We start from the raw sequence: 21,025 nt of genomic DNA, 5'->3' as shown, positions 1-21,025 counted from the left end.
GGATACACTCAAAAAGGAGGCATTGATTATAAAGAGACCTTTACACCGGTCTCAAAAAAAGAATCATTAAGAATTATTTTGGCTTTAGTAGCTCATTATGATTTAGAGTTACATTAAATGGATGTGAAAACTGTCTTTCTTAATGGAGACTTTGAGGAGGATGTTTATATGGACCAACCAGAGGGTTTTGAAATAAAAGGAAAAGATCAAATGGTGTGTAAGCTAAAGAAGTCAATATATGGACTCAAACAAGCCTCACGACAATGGTATATAAAGTTTAATGATACCATAACATATTTTGGATTTAAAGAAATTACCGTTGATCGGTGCATATTGTTGACACCCAATTTTGGCCCTCCACAATATAAATTAATCATCAAGCTTCTTAAATTCCAAACGATTTTATAAAATTCAAAATATTTTTTAAGTTATTTTAAATAGTTTCTTCACTTTTTATAATTTTAAATAATATATCTGTTTTATATAATTTTGTATATAATTAGCATAGTTTATGAATATTCAAAAATCGCCTCAAAAAAGATTTTGTTAAATATTTGGTTAATTAGTTTAGTTATATAATAGTTTATATTTTAAATAATTAATTTATAATTAAGTTAATTATTTTACTTTGTTAATATTAAGAAGCTCGTTAATTAATTAATATTAATTTATTTTATTTAATCTTTAGTTGGATTCACTAATTGAGTCAAATTGGTTAAATTTTAAAGTTAAGTGGACTAAGTTTGCAATTCATTTGGTCATTTTTCTAATTCAAATATAACCATTTTTGTCCCACTTCTTGGACCTCTTTAGGAAGACCAAGTATTGGGCCCTCTTCTTTCAAGTTTCCAGTAGCCCACTTCTCCAATTCAATTTTTCCAACCCATTCCTAATCATAATAAAAACCGGCCAATCTCAATGCTAAAACCCAATTCCAACAATTCCTCACAACAATGCATTATACAATCAGCATTCCAATACCAAAACCGACCCCACCCCATGTGCTTTCTTCTTCTTCCATACAAATCAAACTACTAATTCAAAAACCCACCAGCAATATCAATACAAACAGCAGTACCTAACCCCACCCCATGTGTTTTTTCTTCTTCCTTGCAAATCCAGAAAATCCCAACAAACCAGTAAAGGTCAACACCTGCAGCAGCCGCATCACATCTCCTTTTCCCATTTTTCAGGGATTTCCAAATCTCTTCCACTGATTTCCTTGGAAAAGAGGGAAGAAATTCAAAAGATTTTGCATTTTTGCTGAACTTTTCCCCCCCTAAATCGACCCCAAATTTCCTCTATATAAACCTCCATTTTTATTTAGTGTTGGGGTGGGGAAAAGAGAGGAGGATTAAGGAAAGTGGGAGACAAGAGATTTTACATTCTAAAAAATAGAAGTTAATTTTTAAATTGAGAGGACGAAAACCCGATCGCTATTTTTTTCTGTATTGATTCTCTTCTTGCTCGAGTTAAGGTCACAGTGGTGTAAAAGCTTTAGGGTCAAGCTTGTCGTCTCAGTTTGCTGCTCCGGAAAAGGTAAAATTCCTTCATAACCTCGATTTATGTTTACTAGACTATTTATCTCACTTGTGTAACAATGTTGTCTTATTTGTTTTGCCATGATATTTCAGCTCCTCCGTCTCATTAATTTTTTTTTATGCCTCGTATTGTTTTAGCTATACTATCCTTGTTTCCGCAATCATAGATAAAAGATGTTGTTGCTCATGTTTGTCTGCTTAGGCGATTAAAGCGCAAAATGCATCTCAAAAGCATATGTGTGTAATGTTGTTTCCAATTTGTTTGGCCCATTCATACGTCATGAATTTGCTAAATGTTTTGAGTTTACTCGTAGTCCAATATGTCCGGTTCTGGTCACTGTTTGAGTCCCTCCGATAAGCATGTTGATTTGAAATTCTAGAAATAAATGTTATAAAGTTTGAATTTTTAGTTGGTGTATATCACATCAACATTAGATTTGCACTGAGATTTTGTTTATTATGATCAAATTTTGATATAATGTTTGTCCATTTAACTTGAAAGGTCATCATATTTCAATTAGTGATGTTGCCTCCTTTTGAATATTGTAATCTCATTTCCTTAAGCTCATAAATAGCTTTATTTTTTATTTTTTATTTTTTATTTTTTATTTTTTATTTTTATTTCTGACTATATAGTTTAACATGTGTATTGCCTCCTTTCAGTTCAAAAGTTTTCCTCGCATTAAACTTTAATACTCACACGCAGCCATTTACTTGCATTTATGAAGATCCTCATTTTAGATGTGCATATTGTGTAACTAATACTTATTAATAGTCATTTTATGCCCCTTTATTTATGCATTTAATTTATTCCTTATATATGGGTTGTTTGGAAGCTTATGTTTCCATTTTTAATGTTGGTATGATTTTTACATTTGAAATAACATGTTTATATCTTTGTCTGGAAGTCCATTGAAAAAAAAATGAAATATTCTCGTTGATTACCAGGTCCATTACAATAAGTACATTTCATGGATTAATTAAGTTAAACTTTATATAGTTTTCCTAGTGACATCTAAGAGTGAATGTTAATTCTTTTCCTTTTCTTTGCATGTGATATGGGATGAGTCCAATGGACTCTTTCACCTCTCCTTTCATTTCTTTTGTTGGGTCAGACCCAAAAATTCTCCGAGTCTACCTCATCAACTGGATCGTGAAGTGAGAGGAAAGCAAGTATACAAGTCTTGAAACCCTGAAAATTTGGTTGTATACATCCGATATACACTGACATACAACAAGTGTATACAAAATGGAAATGAGGCCAAAACCCAAATACAACTGCAGGAAGGGCCCAAATTAAATTTCTCCTTTGCTCTTAACCTATTTAATTGTGATTATTTATTGTTAGTTTTTCTTTTATTAACTCTAACTTTAAATAACTTAATCAAATTCCCCAAAAGATGAACTATATTCTTTATGTTAGTATATTTCAATATAATTCATTTTTTATCAACTCTTACACTTTTATTGAATATATTTAGTCAAAACTTTTTATTTATTCTTCATTTAATTTAAAATCATTTTAATACTTTTAATTAATCAAATCGGTTTAAATTATTATCTTAAAATGATTCAAATAAATTTTTATAAATCTAATTTTGTTCAAACCTTAATCACTTGCATTTTAATTCAAATGTTCCATTTTAGGCCCCTTTCTCTATAAAATAAAATGTGTCATTTATTTAATTAGTTTCTCAAAGTTAATCAAATATTGTAAATTAATATTATTATTAACTCATTTTCCTTTAAAAAAAAGTCAAAAATATTTAACCAAGTCGTAGGATAACCACATGTTAGCGGACGCTTCAAATGCCTTAAAAACCTTCTTGAAGCGTAAATAAGAACTTCTTACCCATTTTCTCTAAATTTATAAAGACTTAATCTGTTAAAGTCTTTTTAAATTAAGTTTTCTTAATTTCTTTAAAAAATTAAGTGGCGACTCTTTTCTAAGTATTTTTTCTTAAATTGTTTTATACTTAGAACATTTCAAAAAGTGATTTTTCTAAAGGTTAGTAAAATTACGGCATAACACATATACCAAAAGATTAGTGGGAATAAGTTTATATTTTTAGTCTTGTATGTTGATGACATTTTACTTGTTGCTAATGATTTAGGCATATTGCGTGAGACGAAAGACTTTCTCTCTATGAACTTTGAAATGAAAGATATGAGTGAGGCATCATATGTGATAGGGATAGAAATATTCCGTGATAGATCACAAGGATTATTGGGACTGTCTCAAAAAGGTTACATCGAAAGAGTTCTAGAGAGATTAAACATGAACAATTGTTTTGCAGGAATAGTTCCTATTCAAAAAGGGGATAAATTTAATCTCATGAAATGCCCAAAGAATGATGTAGAACGAAAAGAAATGGAAACAATTCCTTACTTTTCTATTGTAGGAAGTTTGATGTATGTTCAAACTTGCACAAGACCGAATATTAGTTTTGCTGTCGGAAATGCTAGGAAGATATCAAAGTAACCCTGGAATTGATCACTGAAAAGCTGCAAAGAAAGTCTTAAGGTACCTGAAAGGAACGAAGAATTACATGCTCATGTATAGGAGATCCAATCACTTAGAAGTTAGTAGATACTCGGATTCAGATTTTGCTGGATGCGTTGACACTAGAAAGCCCACATTTGGTTACTTGTTCCTATTAGCTGAAGGATCAATATCGTGAAAGAGTGTTAAGCAATCTGTCATTGCTACATCCACAATAGAAGTAGAATTTGTGGCATGTTATGAAGCCACAATTCATGCATTATGGCTGCGAAACTTCATTTCAGGACTTGGGGTTGTCGACACCATTACCAAGTCGCTGAAAATTTATTGTGATAATACTGCAGCAGTATTCTTCTCCAAGAATGATAAGTACTCCAAAGGTGCCAAACATATGGAATTAAAGTACTTTACCATCAAGGAAGAAGTTCAGAAACAAAGAGTGTTACTTGAGAATATTAGAACTGATCTCATGATTGCAGATCCCTTAACAAAAGGCTTACAACAAAAGACATTTAAAGAACATGTGCAAAGAATGGGTCTTGGTTGTACTTATGATTGATGCATTTATGATGTTTTTACACTCTGAGCTCAAATTATGTGTTTCTGATATACATTAATAAATTTCTTGTTTCTCATAATGGTGTACACATTATTGTTTTGAGATATTACAAGATAAGTCTCTATGAGACATTATTGTGGACCATAATGTTATATGTTTTTATAGCTTATGAACCTAGTATGATGAGTTTCTAATGTAGTAGTATATGGAAGGAAGTATGTAGCTTAAAATTTATGTACAACCGCCATAACTCGCATTAGTAGTTTGTTATATTGTGGTAAGTATGATGGACATTATAGAAGAGATAAATTATACGCACAACTAATGTTTATGAAATATTAATGTTATATGGTCATTGGGCCAAGTGGGAGAATGTAAGAACTATTATTAACTATTATTAATTATTTCTTACTTATGGCCCAAGTTTACTTGTAACCCAAGTAATACCATAAATAATATTTAATAAGGAATAGATCTCGTCCGTACATTGGTTACTTGATGGACGTACCAAATTAAGTCATAACCTCTATAAATTGGTCCTCCCTCCACCCATTAGGGTTACCACATATTCTCTACAATAACTTCATCACTGACGATTGTGGTAACATAAAGTTAGGGTAAGGAGGTAGAAACCAATTTACGACTAACGCTCTGCTTCTCTCTGTGATAATATTTTTCGCATCAGGTATGTGCCTTTAACATTATATATGTAAGATTATCATGTTCAAGATCCTGAAAGTATTTAATCTTACATTCTCTATATGTCATAATCAAGCGCTCCTTGTTATTTCTAAAAAAATCTTTGTTAATAGGCTAAGCACGTGAAAATTCTTTTTGATAAGGGTGGTGATGAGATTCGATTTCAAAACCTCTGTCTACTCTAATATCATCTCATCTAAAAGCTTAAACCGTTAGAGAGTACAATTTTACTGTTTCATTGTATTCTCAACACGCTCCCTCATATGCGGGCGAGCCTGATTCTTTTTTGGATTTTGTTATATCATTAGAGAATCTTTTGACTATTTTTGCATATGCTATAGTCAGTTGGCCTTTGCTATCTCTAAAAATCTTGAATTCTTTTTGCTACATTCATCAATATTCAACTTAAATTCGTCAGGACTAAAATCAGAGACGAACTTTCAATTTTCATTGCGTACGTCTGAATTTATTCTCAAAGCAGGTAAATGTGGATAAAAATTACAAAGGCACAAGTTAAATGGTGATCCCAAAAGTACATATTTGTGCACGTAGCTTGGGGATCGCATCCATTAATGAGATAGGGACATAATTTGGTTACTATGCTAGTAGCATGAGTAATATTATCAAACCAAAAATCAAAGGAAGACATTTTTGTTCATTTTTTATTGGCGGAATGATTTACAAGACTCTTATACTTTGCTCGAATTGTTAGTTAGGTTTTTTTATATATGACTTTATCAATTGAACACTTAAATTCAAGCAAAATAAGAATTTGAATCCCCTCTAACCATCGAACAAACTTATGTGACATTGTAATACTGAGTTGGACAAAAAAATAGATTAGACAGGCGAATGATAGTACAAGCAAACTAATACACGGGTCGGGGAACAATAACTGAATATCAAAAAAAATTTAAAACGAGCTAACTTGGGCACTTTTTTTTACTATGTATATCTTAGTGCAATTAGGGGCTATTTTTTTGTTATTGGATAAGGGCAAAATTAATATATGAATAACTTGGTTATTCATGTATTAATTTTATACCATGTTTGGTTTGTAAATAGAATCAAAATTATTCATGTATAAATTTTATACAATGTTTGGTTGGTGTGTCTCCAAATATTGTATAAAAGTTATTCATGTATTGATTTTATGTGGTGTTTGGTTATACTTTTGTAATTCTACATAGCTAATACTCACATAATTTATGAATAAATCTATGTATAAGTTTATGCGGGGTAGAAGGTGGAATAGGGGGAGCACACGTTCTACGCGACCCATGCTCCAGAACCAAACCCATCTCCCCATTCTTGGCTGGAAATGAGCTTGCAATGACAAGCTCTTCCTTCAGTGCGATAGTGGAAGGGAGGCCTGCAACAATCCTGGTCCAAAATCCAACGTTCTTGGCTCAGATCGTTTCAGAGGGAATGAGGCTGGCGATGGAAACATACAACAACCACTTGTGGTTGTCAACTGTACTCCAACCTCCAATCAGCTTCCCATTCCCACAAATTCTCTTCTACCACTATCCCACTTGGGAGATGCCACTCTTCAATCCCCTCAACCCCTCCATGAACCAAGAGCCTATGATGTTCCCTCCCTTCTTGTTTCCCTTTCACATACCGGGGAATGCAACGACCCTATGGAACAAAGTCGGGATAGACCTGATCTTCTCAACAGTGGTGCACAACGAAGCCAGGGAGAGTCCTCCCCAAGTGGTTCCCAACATCTCATCATCAACCTCCAAGGTAATACTGCATCTCAGAACTTCCCCTCCCCCACGAGTAGTATCAGGACAAGAAGATGAAATAGATGTGAGGGAAATAGAAGAGGCAATAATCATGATGAAGGAAACTCGATCAGAAATATATGTGTTAAAGAATATAAAAATAGTAATATTCAAAGAGAGATACGAAAAAACTCATACTCATCTGTCCACTTAATTTATCCAAAAGCTCAATAGATATACGAGCTCCATCCAACCCAGAAATTGGGAACTTTGTAGTGATAATGAACCCGACTCTAATAACGGAGAGAGAGAGGGAAGTAATGGAGAACATAACACCCACCTTTAACAGATCAATGAATATAATAGTTTGCAATTGTAGAGGGTGTAACAGGGACGACTTTAGGAGAAACTTTAGGGACCTTATGGATTGGCACAAACCCCCACTGGTAGCCCTTGTGGAAACAAAAATGCAGGACCATCAAGCTCTCTTAGACAACTTTCCTTTTAATAATATGATCCAAGTACCAGCTATTAGCAAATCAAGAGGAATGGTGATGCTCTAGGACGATGAAATCCTTGAGATAGATGATATAACGACAACTGGCCAGGAGATACATGCGATGGTTAAGGTACTCTCAACAAAACAATTCTGGCTTTTTAGTAATATATATGCTAGTACGTATAGACACTCTCGGAATATATTATGGCAGAATCTGAAAATTATAAAAGAAAACTACAAAGGAAACTGGTTACTAGGGGGGACTTTAATGAACTCCTAAGCATAACGGAAAAAAAGGAGGCAGACCAATTAATAAAATAATACAAAGGAGTTTTTGGATATAGTCAACTATTGCGAACTAATCGATATGGGGTTTAAAGGAAGTCGTTACACGTGGTTAAATAAATGTTTTAAAAATAGATCTCAACAAATATACAAAAGATTAGATAGATTTCTTGCAAACGACAATTGGATCCATACCTTCCCCGACTCCCAGGTACAACACCTACCTCGTACCCACTCGAATCATTGCCCCCTCCTTCTTTCACTTTTTCCACTAGAAAATGTAAAGAGGGAAAAAAAATTAGATTCGAGACAATGTGGGCCACCCACCCAGACCTACAAAAAATAATTAGTGACGCATGGGGGGAGGGAAATAATATACTCAACTCTATACCTATTTTTCAGAAAAAAGTAACAATATGGAATCATACTACTTTTGGAAATATATTCTCAAAAAAAAGAAAAATAATGAGAAGACTAGAAGGAATCCAAAAGTCCCTAAATTACACACACAGCTCTTTTCTTACACAACTTGAAAATGGGCTCATTCAAAAATATTACTATTTACTACACATCGAAGAGGAATTCTGGAAATTAAAATCTAGAGTAAACTGGTTAAACGAAGGAGACGCAAATACTAGATTATTTCATACAACCACACTAAATAGAAGAAGAAAGAATAGGATCACTGCCCTGATCTCTGATGAAGGGGAATGGTTGTTTAATCAAAATGAAATTAAAAACACCATTTTCAACTACTTTAAGGACCTATTTCACACCAAACAGTCCCACTCCAAACGAAATAGGACATGCCAAGAAGACCAAGATATCCCAGAGACTTCTCCACCCTCGGAGTAACACCGTCATCAGAAAAAGTCCATAAAGCTATATCTTCCTTCCAACCCCTTAAAACCCCTTGGTCGGACGAACTCCATCCTTTCTTGTACCAAAAATACTGGAGTATAGTAGGAAACTCAGTCGTACAACTATGTAAAGATTCCTTCATACAAGGGCTCATCCCCGAAGGAATAAATGATACTCTTATATGCCTAATCCCAAAGAAAAAGAACGCAAATAATTTAAAAGACTTCAGGCCCATAAGCCTTTGCAACACCACATACAAAGTAATAACAAAGATAATTTTCCAACAAATGAGACCCATCATGGACAAAATAATTGGGCCATGTCAAGCACATTTTTTAAAGAATAGACAAACAACAGATAATGCCATTATCGTACAAGAAATCATTTCACACTTTAAAAAAATGAAAGGCAAGAAAGCAAATCTAATTCTTAAAATTGACCTAGAGAAGGCCTTCGACAAGATTGAGTGGTCCTTTATTAAAGAAACACTCCAATACTTCCAATTTCCCAGTAATATCATCAAGTTAATTATGTCGTGCATCTAAACGAGTTGAATGGCAATCCTCGTTAATGGATCAAAAATAGAATACTTCAGACCATCCAGGGGAATACAACAAGGGGACCCAATGTCACCTTACATATTCATTCTCTGTATGGAAATCTTATCTAGGAAGATAGACCAAGAAGTGCAATTAAAAAATTGGACTCCAATAAAAATCTCAAACAAAGGACCAAAAATTCCGCACTTGTTCTTCGCAGACGACCTTGTACTTATGAGTAAGGCAAGTGTAACTAACTGTGAATGTATACAAGAAGTTATGAAAGTGTTCTGCCACACCTCTAGACAAGTAATAAACACACTAAAATCAAAGCTAATCTTTTCTAATAATTTTCCAGAGACTTTGGTTGACACCATCTCGAGGAAACTCAAAATCAAATGTGGAAAACACTTTGGAAAATATCTAGGCATCCCAATATCCCACAGTCGAGTCACAAATAATAATTTTCAGTTCATTACTGATAATATGCAATCCAAATTAACAGAATGGAACACCAAATTTCTAAACATAGCAGGAAGAACCACCCTGGCGAACGCATGCCTCAATAATATTCCAACCCACATTATGCAAATAACAAAACTCCCAAAATCAATCACAAATAAAAATAGACCAAATACAACGAAACTTCATAAGGGTAACAACTAAGGAAAAGAGAAAGCTCCATCTGATAAAATGGGAAGTAGTAACAGCTAAAGAAGGTGATGGTGGGCTAGGAGTACAAAGATCAAATATAAAAAACAAAGCCCTTCTATCAAAACTGGCTTGGAGAGCCTTTAAAAATCCAAACTTATTATGGACCTCAATCTTATTAAAAAAATACACAACCAATGGAAAACTCTATAGAAGCTCTAAATCTTTAAAAAATCACAACAAAATCTGGAAAGACCTCATAGTAGGCTGGGATATCTGCAAAAAAGGCATAGAGTGGGTTCTAGGAAATGGCAAACTAACATCCTTTTGGTTTGATACATGGCTACCAAATGGAAAAACAATCAGGGAACAAATTCAGAGACCTCTAAAAGAAATAGAACTAGATATGAAAGTAGGAGAAGTAGCACACGAGATCCATGTCAAAAAAACAGAGGATATATCATTTGATCTTCCGGAAGAATTGATAAATCTGCTTCACTGCACGTATATAACACACAATAAAGAGGACACTGCCTCATGGAAGCTAAATTCAAATGGAATATTAACAACCTCTTCAGTATACAAGCTCTTAATGAACAAGCATAAAAAGGAACCACCTGACAAATATAAATGGATTTGGTCCCTCAAATGCCCAAACAAGATAAAATTCTTCGTATGGCTGTGCCAGCACGGTAGACTCCCTACTTGGAAATATTTACATTCAATCGGGATAAACATCGATCAGGCATGCCATATATGTTACAAATCCGAAACTTTAGAACACATATTTATGGAATGCTACATTGCAAAAAATATGTGGAACGAATTAAAAGTTCTAAGATCCATTAACGAAATTAGGAATGGCCAAGAAAAAGATTGGCTAGAGGAAATAAAAAAGCTGCAAGTACATACAAACCAAAGTTTTCTTGCCTGGCAAGATTTATTTCCTTTCTTCTTATGGAGTCTGTGGTTAAAAAGAAATGAAAACTACCATAAGAACATAAAAACCAACTTGTGTATCAAAAAAACCATTAATCATGCCATTGAATTCCACAGTCTCATTGGAGGCACAAGTGCCAAAAAGAAGAATCAACCAACCCTTATCAAGTGGATGCCCCCAGAAAGAGGTTATAAACTAAATAGCGATGGTTCTTCAATAGGGAATCCCGGCAGAAGCGGCACAAGGGGAGTTATCAGAGACCACAATGGGGATTGGATTGTAGGTTATATGGGAAATCTCCATATGTCCAATAATGTTAAAGCTGAACTAACAGCTCTCATGCAAGGACTCAAAATAGCTTTAGTAAGAGGACTACTACCTTTGGAAGTCAATATCGATTGCAAGGAACTCATCACCTTCATCGAAAATGATCACCCATCTTACACAAACATGCTATTTGATTGTAAGGATCTGCTGAGGCGTCTGGGGAACCCCCCTAATCCAGCACACTTTTAGGGAAGCTAACAGAGTGGCAGATGCGCTAGCAAGGGAGGGATCGGACATTAATCAGGCTAACTCATTTTTTTGCTTGGAAGTTCCATCAGTGTGTGTTTTAGAGAAATTGGACGCAGACAAAGGAGGAACTTTTTTTGTTAGGCTTTAAAGACCTATAAATTGTAATAGTAGTAGTTATAATGTTGTTGTATTCTCCCAGAACTATACTAGCAGGCATTTAGCCCTGCCACTCTCATGTAATGATGCTAATTAATATATAATATAAGTATCCTTTTTTACCAAATAAAAAAGTTATGAGGGTATTAGTTATACGTGGATTAAAATAATAAAATTATATATTTACCCTTAATTTGTTTACTTAATTATTTGTTTGTTTGCTATTGCAATACTAAACTTTCATGAGGACCTATTACCTCCCTAGACTATTTAATACCGTATTTTAAATATATATATTTGCCCACGTGGACATAAAAAATAATGCAAAATTATAAATAGTAATGTGTCCACGTGGGACATATATACATTTAAAATATACTATTAAATAGTTCGGGGGGTAAAAAATACGATATTAAATAGTCTAGGAAGGTAATAGGTCCTTATGAAAGTTTAGTATCGCAACAGCAAATTCGACCAAAGTTGGGATATTTTTCAGACCTTTATCCCTATTATTTATGTGCATCACAGTTTATAGTTTGTGGTGATTTAAGTTTCGTCATTTTTACCCCCGCCGGGGACTCTTGCATTTTATTTTGGATACTACTTGTTTATAAGCATGGATTTTATATTTTTTGATTTTTTTAACAAAAAAGTATATTAATTTACGATAAATTAAATAATCAATAAGTAATAATTTATGTATTATAATTTCTACATAACTAAATCCTACATAAATAATACCTACATAACTAATATTTGTATAATTAATACCCACATTATCAATACTTGCATAACTAATACTCACATAACTAATACATGCGTAAATAATACCTACATAACTAATACATGTATAACTCTAACCGGTAACCAAACGACCCCTCAGTACACTATTTTTATCTTGCTAATGTTATAAGGTTTGACCTATAACGTTTTCAGTTATTTGATTAGCAAGGTATTGTATTGCTCGCATCATGAGGCATTAGAAATAGAATCTAACACATATTGGAGTATCTTAAAGGGACTATCGATATATATATATTTATTTTATTCTAATCTAATAATTCTAGTTCCGTTTTTGTTGGTTAAGCTTATACACAAAATATTGATTCAACTCACTCAAAGTTTGATTTCAAAGAGACTATCACTCTGTCATAATGTATTGTATTGTATTGTACAGTATGGAAGATATAATGTTTGTCTAGAATGTATTGTTTGATGTTTTTTAATAACATTCTTATTGTTTGGTTTAACTGTATCGTACTATATTGTAATTTATAAATTTACCAAAATATCCTCTTAATTATTCTAGGGTAGGAAGTTTGATCGGGATTAAATATTATAGGGTAAAGGGTAAAATAGTATTATGAAATATTAAGTAAAGATATAATTAGAAAAAGAAATTAAGTAACAATAGGAATACACCAAATCGGTTGTTCCATAAAATAGGGGATTTTCATTGTTACGTAACAACGAAATTTAACAATACAATACATTTTAAGTAACAATCAAAACATACCTTGTATATATGATAACAATACAATGAGTAACAATGATCCAAACATGGTGTACATGTTTGTGGGGGTGCTATCATATCTTAGGGATATGATCTACAAAATTATTTATCATGACTACTTCATCAAATCATATTAAGATAATAGTTATTTACGAAACAAGTCAAAAATGTGAGTGGCTGATGTCAATAAATATCCACGATCTTATATGAATATAATGCAACATGCATATCTCGAAGAGAATGGAGATATCATAAAGTGGAAGAAATTTGCTCAAGTAATAATATGCACGGTTGGTTTGTTTACCAAGGCTCTACCAAATATCGACTAAAACTTTCTAGAAGTTGGTGCATAAAACTAGGGTGTGAATATTCAAGTCTTCAAATTAATATTTCAGCTTGTTGCATCCTTTTTCTCTTTAACAACCTAATCACAATGTATAACTCAACAAACTCCGAACAAGAATAGAGTTCAAAGCTCCACAAGAGCAAATGTGCTGGGAATAAATTTGAATAATGCCACTCTCTCTAAGCCTCGTTCTCAACAGTTGTGGAAAGAATCCTCCTACTGGTTTCACTTGTTGAGCAGCATGTGATTGATATCTACCTAGCTTTTATTACAATTAGTATCTGCTTGTGAGCAGCCTTATTGAGAATAACAAGAGATAGCACATGGATTGATGACATCGAGGTTTCACTTGGATCAGTGACATGGCACAAATTAGTTAGTTAAGTTGATTGTTGTTAGTACAGTTAGTGAGGTGTAACTAATACAGATTAGTTGGTTAGACAAATGTACAGCTCAGCTAAATTAGTTAGATGATTTCATTCTATATATAAATGTAGCTAGATGCTTCTTATACTCATTACGATTGAATAAAATATTTCATTTCACATTCTTCTTCTCTTAGCTTAACTAACTCTCTCCTCATCTGAGTTAGGTTAGATATGAGTTTCCTCCATTAATGGAAACTTCTGTATACACATGAATTTCATCATGGTATCAGAGCTGGACAGATCGTGAATAGAGTGTGATTAAGAGTTTTTTTTATTATCCATCATTGTTGAAAATAGAGCTCTTAAGTTTTAGAAGTTTCAACAATAACAATGGAAACTGAAGGAATTGTTGTTGTTACTGGAAGCAACGCGAATGCATCAGTGACTATAGATCACTATCATCCATTGTATTTGCAGGCTTGTGATACTCCAGGTAACAATCTGATTTCTTTCTCTCTAACTGGTCCAGAGAACAATGCGATTTGGAGTAGATCAATGAAAATTGGATTAGTAGGAAAGAACAAGTTAGGATTTGTGGATGGAAGACACACAAAGGATAAATTTGACAAATCTCTGCATGAACTTTGGGAAAAATGCAACGCAATTATGTTATCATGGATAATGAATGTTGTGAGCAAGGAATTGTTGAGTGGAATCATGTATGCTTAAAGTGCACACAAGGTTTGGATAGATTTGAAAGAGAGATTGGATAAGGTTGATAGATCTAGAGTTTTCCATTTGCACACAGAGATAAACCATTTGACTCAAGATACATCTTCTGTTTCGAGCTATTTTCCAAAGATGAAGGAGTTGTGGGAGGAATTTGATGCCCTTATGCCAAACCCTGGGTGTGAATGTGCAGAATCAAAAAAATATGTTGAGCATTACGAGTACCAGAGACTTTTGCAGTTCCTAATGGGATTAAATGATTCATATGTGCAATGTCGAAGTCAAATCATGATGACAACTCCCATTCCAAGCTTGAACAAGGCTTACTCAATGGTGATAGCTGAAGAGAGTCGTAGATCACTGGGAAAGGCAATGCATGTAGGTGAATCTATGGATGGAACAACCTTGTTTAGCAACTAACAAAATAACTAGAAATCCTGGAGGAAGTTATAAGGATGCTGACAATAATTTCAAGCCAATGAGGAAAAATGATTTCTATTGTGATCATTGTGGAATAAGAAGTCATACAATAGAAAGATGATGGAAGGTGAATGGATACCCCTCAGATACTAGAGGAAGGAGAAGAATGGGAGCCTACAACTCAGGCAATCAAAATGGATCAGGAGGACTCAACACATCTGCTAATCCAGTGAAGTATGAAGAACAACAAACACATGAAAAGGACCTACATTCAGGTATGGGAAATGCAAATGAAACAGGTCGAAAAGTAGACATCATGTTTACTCAAGATCAGTATGAACAACTGATGAAGTTGATCAACAAGGACAATGTGACATATGAGAAAAATGTGACAGGTATACTTCATTCCTTCCTTGCCAAACATAACATTGATTATGCTAAATGGATAGTAGACTCTGGAGCAACTAATCACATGACTTACAATAAAAAAACTGCTTAATGACATTAGAAGGTTAGATGAAAGATATCCAAGAAAAGTTTACCTGCCAGATGGTAATGTCATTGAAGTATTTTGTATTGGTTCCTATGATTTAGAAGATGCAAGTAAGGTTACTAATTTCTTGTACATACCAAAGTTTCAATATAATCTTCTCTCAGTCTCAAAACTAAACAGGGATTTAAGGTGTTTTATCAGTTTTTATCCTGATCTGTGCATCATGCAGGACCTTCACAGTGGGAAGGTGAAGGGGATTGGTAGAGTTGTTGATGGTTTGTATAGGATGCAGTTGCAGCTGAAGGATATTTCAGAAAAACTATGGTGGCAACTGTACAGTCCAAAAATGCTGATGCAGATGAAGACTTAGCAATCTGGCACCAAAGGCTGGGTCATGCTCCTAACAAAGTATTAGGGAAGATACCAAACATGAAGTTTAATTCAAGTAGTAATAGTAGAATAAAGGATTGTACCATTTGTCCATTAGCTAGACAAGGGAGATTGCCTTTTCCAACTAGGAATAATAGACTTACTACACCACTAGAAATGATACATGTTGATGTATGGGAACCTTATAGAATGTGTAACCATGATGGGAGTAGATATTTTCTTACTTTGGTTGATGTCATAGTAGAATAACTTGGATTTTTCTGTTGAAGTTGAAGAGTGATGTAATTGTGATCTTGAAACAGTTTTTTGCATTAATAAAAACTCAGTTTGGTGCAACTGTCAAAGTTTTTAGAAGTGATAATGGTACAAAGTTTTTTAAGTTAGAATGTAATGCTTAGTTTCAATCTTATGGGATGATCCATCAGAGTTTGTGTGTACATACACCTCAACAAAATGGCTTAGTTAAGAGAAAACACAAACATATTTTAGAGGTTGCTAGAGCAATAAAACTTCAAGGTCATTTACCTCTCAAATTTTGGGGTGAGTGTGTCCAAAATGATGTTTACATCATCAATAGATTGCCCCTGTCTGTTCTGAATGATAAATCAGCTTTTGAATTACTATATGGTAGAAGTCCTTCTCTACAACACATGCGAACTATTGGATGTTTATGTTTTGCAACCATCACAAAAGGAGACAAGTTTGAACCTAAGTCTATGGGGGCAGTTCTCATGGGATACTCAGCCACTCAGAAGGGATATAGGTTATATAACTTGTTGACTAACAGTTTTTTTGTTAGCAGGGATGTACAATTTAGGGAATCAATCTTTCTCTTCAGCTCTTGCAAACTGGCAAGTTGACCTTGTTTCCAAATGGTGTGATGACCATTGATTCAGCCTCCATTCCTGTTGTTGTATATGATCCAGCACCAATGACTCCTCAACATGTTGACATTGATAGATCCATTAATGTGGTGGCTGATGTAACTTCTCATGGTTCAGTACCATCTCTTGTCCCTGCAGTTGTTGTGGAAGTTAGAAGATCTACCAGACCAAAAGCTCAGCCTTCATGGATGCATGAATATATTTGCAGCTATAAGCCTCACACAAGCTCTTCCAACTCCTGTCAATATCCTATGTCCAACTACATGTCAACTTCAGGCTTATCTGGTAAATATCAAGCTTTTCGAACCAAGCTTACTTCCTTAAAAGAGCCTCAAAGTTATGTTGAGGCTGTTCTAGATCCTAAATGGATTCTAGCTATGAATCAGGAGATTCAGGCTCTCCAAAATAACAACACTTGGTCTTTAACTGATTTACCACCACATAAGGTGCCCATTGGATGCAAATGGGTATACAAAATCAAGTGCAAGGCCAATGGTGATGTTGATAGATATAAAGCCAGACTAGTAGCTAAAGGTTATAATAAGCAAGAGGGAATAAACTATCAAGAGACCTTTACCCTTGTGGTGAAAATGTTACAGTGAGGGTTGTTCATGCCCTCGCAGCTTCTCATAATTGGTGTCATCACCAAATGGATGTATACAATGTCTTCTTGCAAGGAGATTTGATAGAAGAGGTGTATATGCAAGTCCCACATGGATTTCCCAGCCAGGGATAGAATATAGTATGCAGGCCGCAAAAATCCCTGTATGGACTCAAACAAGCCTCAAGGCAATAGAACTTGAAGCTTAATGAGGCATAACTTGACTCTGGCTTCACTCAAAGTCACTTTGATTATTCCTTGTTCACTATCACGATCCAGGGCTACCCCCTAGACGTAACACGACATACTTGACCCCGAAGGGGTCTCATACAAGCACTTAGCATATCATGACATAAGAACATAGGGGAAAATGTGGAAAATTTAAAACTTTCTTTACAATCGAAGTCTTTCAAATAATAAGAGAGAGTCTATGACACTATGTCTCAAACCAACTATAACATTTGAATTAAAACTCTTGAATACAATCTTAGGGACACGACCCTTACAAAAAGTCTAAAACATAAAAGAAAGACGTAAATGACATATGGTCAGCCCTCGAATACTATGAGGACTCACCAATCTTCTTCTTCTTGATCTACTAAGGTCCTAGCCACGAGGATGGAATCCAATATCTCCAAAGCCTACACTTGTAGAAAATGTAGAGAGATGGGGTTAGCACAAAATGTATAAGTATGGAAGCCATGCATAAAAAAATCCTTAAAATATGCATAAAAGGGACATTTTATTTAAAACCATGATATATGCCACTTTTGAGCATCATTTTTGAAATAGTTGGAGAATGTAGCTCATAAGACAAACCATGCACAATTCATCATAACATAAAGGATATCATCATAATGTACATAGTCTCCAACACAACATAATGCCTCCAATCTTCACAAGACATAGTTTACATTCAAAATTACATACCAAGATCATATCATCATAATAGAACTATGCAATATATTTACCCAACTATGAGTCGGGGTCGATCCCACAGAGAATATGGAAGAATATTGTCAATAGCAAATATTTAACTCGATAGTCGTTATATAAAAATGGGGGGATTTAAATTGAAATAAAATAAAAACAATAAAAAGATAACTTTGAACTAAGTATTTATTTATATTCAGATTATTAAAAGTAACTAGGAATGTGTTCCCCATAAGCTCATAATGCGGTAATCCTAATAATAGTAATCCTTTTCTAGTGTATTACATGCAAAGTGATAAGTTAGGTATCTCTAAATCCTTGGTCCGGCATCTAGAGAATTTCACCCCGCACCTTGGTCTGGCTACGTGTGTATAATTTACTAACCCTTACCTTTACCTCATATTAGACATCATAATCGATGTTTGGCTTAGTTATTACTTCGCACCAATCGACACTAGCCTATTAGATAGTATCACACTAAATCTATGTTGATAATTCTTTTCTTGTTAATTACCTCCTTGGTCTGGCAAGTAGTAACAAGGCGAGTTCTAACGTTGGTCACCGTTAAAAAGACTTTTAAATGAAAGAATTATCAATGCATGCAAAATACTAGTCAAGAATTGCTTATTTACTATTCATACTTTGTTAATCGATCATGGTTCCCACAACCCTAGTTGTGGATTTAGTTACTCATATTAGCAAGAACACAATTCATAATTGTAGATGTAGAAATCATGAACTTACGTAAAGAGAATAACAAACCCAGAAATTTAACTTGAATTGCAAAGCCAAAATCTTCAAAACGAACTTGGGAAATCAATAATTGCTAGGGTTGCAAACTAATCTCCAAAGTTACAAAGTAAAACTAGAATAATAATGTCTAACCCCCAAAAATGAGGTTTACATGCCCTATTTATAGAAAACAACTCCTAAATAAAAAAGGAAACAAATTAAGGAAAGTTTTGTTCAGGTACGCGTCTTCGATCCACGAGACTGACTTACGGACCGTCGATGGATCTACGGTCCGTAAGTCCCTTCCGTCACTCGGGACTGAGAGAATATTTCAGCATCCAACAATCAGCTTCTCTGAAGCAAACGACGGATCACCGTGGATCGACCTACGGTCCGTCAATCCCTTCCGTAGCTCCATACTTAGCATCTTAAAAAATCAGGTACTAGAACCCTCGCAGTCTCACTCTACGGGTCAACAGTACGGTCCGTAGATCAATATACGGACCGTCAATGGTCACCGTGGTTCCACACTTGGTCAGATTTCCCTGATTTGTCCTTAACACATTCCTGCTGATCTACAATCATCACCTACGGACCGTGAATGGACTTACGGTCCGTAGATGACCTCCGTGGATGCCTTTTTCTGCATTTCCTTCAGCAACCTTCCATCTTTAATTCGTTTTAGCTCCAAACTTCTTCAACTTTACGTCAATTTACTCCTACAAATAAAATACACTATTTAGCACAATTTATAAAATTAATGTTCAAAAAGGACAAATATAAATAATAAATATGAGGCAAATAATGATTAAAAATATGTATTTTTAGCCTCACATCACTTATCCATAGCCAACACTCATAGACAAAGAGACATTCATGTAATAAGTAAAGCCACCCATAGCAACAATCATATCATGCCTAAATAAGTTCATATATCTTCATAGCATAAGGAAACCACACCATAGCCCCTTTACAAGTCTACTTGTGCAATGTATAAGTGAAGTCTCATACCCCCACTCACACTAAGTAAAGCTCATTAAGAAGTCATAAGTATAGTTCATATTCATAGTTCATATAAAGCATACATTTATCTCATAATCATCATATCATAAGAGAGACATACCATGCCCACTCTCAAAGTTTACTTGTGCAATGCATGAATGAAGTCGCATACCCTCATTCACACTAAGTAGAACCTCTTGAGGAACCATAATACATAAATCATGTTCTTATCATAATTCATATTCTTATCATATAGGGAAATATAGCTTTAACCGACATAGACCATGTGAGCTACATGGAATCCGGTGTCATGTAACCCACACCGAAAGAAGGTGTCCTACTTGCCTAAGGTAGAACTAAATGTATTAGCTTTTAGGTAGATCCACTAGCTAAAGTCCTATGTGGGCACATATTTATGGGATAGGGAGATTGCTTCTAGAAACCCGACCTATTCTATTGGCGGAGGAGTTTCCATCTTATAACAACCCTCAAAATGAAGTAGGATAAAGTAGAGCCTCACATGGGTTTTATACATTAATAACTTGTTAAAATAATGAAGAATAGCCTTTTTAGTCAGTTTTAAAGAGTTTGGAAGTCAAACATCAAGGGACGACCAAGACGTTCGGAAACTAGTCTTTTACATGTTGGTGTGTTCTAGTGTGTTGTTCATGTCATTATGTGTTGTTTGGAGTCTAAATTCAGTGGAGGTGACCCTAGTGTCTTAATAAATGTTTTTAGGGTCAAAACGTTCGGGTACGACTCCCCAGGACCACCCTAAGGGTCCCCGAGGAGGACCCCAACCCTTGGGCAAACAAGATGCCAAGGCAGCTTGAAATTGCTCATAGAGGGAGCATGTCCATATCACGGACTAGCTCCACCAAGGACCAAAAGTTTAGTCCGCATCGCGGACATGTCGCGGACTCTACTGTCTAGAAATTTAATTTATGAAACTTGTGGGAACATCTCCGCGTCGCGAACTTGTTTCCCGATGAAATCAACGAAAATAAAACTCAAGTTTGACCTGTTTAAAAGGTCCAATTAAGTGAGAGGTACTTTGGGTACTTTGGGGAATTATTATAAACAGTTATTCTACCTATTTTAGGGTATTTTAAGTTGGTTAAAACCCCAAAACCTA

General features: G+C 34.6%; 1 long non-coding RNA gene across 1 annotated transcript; it reads left to right on the top strand.

Moving 5' to 3' along the window:
- The first annotated feature begins 954 nt into the window (after positions 1 to 954).
- LOC107062794 (uncharacterized) lies at positions 955 to 2,900 on the top strand. Its single transcript, XR_001474836.1, has 2 exons — positions 955 to 1,539; positions 2,657 to 2,900. It is a non-coding gene; the product is annotated as an uncharacterized lncRNA (long non-coding RNA).
- The last annotated feature ends 18,125 nt before the right edge of the window (positions 2,901 to 21,025 follow it).

This window comes from Solanum tuberosum, unplaced genomic scaffold, assembly GCF_000226075.1.
Source record: "Solanum tuberosum cultivar DM 1-3 516 R44 unplaced genomic scaffold, SolTub_3.0 scf00271, whole genome shotgun sequence".
NCBI classification, from domain to species: domain Eukaryota; kingdom Viridiplantae; phylum Streptophyta; class Magnoliopsida; order Solanales; family Solanaceae; genus Solanum; species Solanum tuberosum.
Note: the sequence above shows the minus strand (reverse complement) of the source record. Positions and strands in the feature narration are given on the sequence as shown.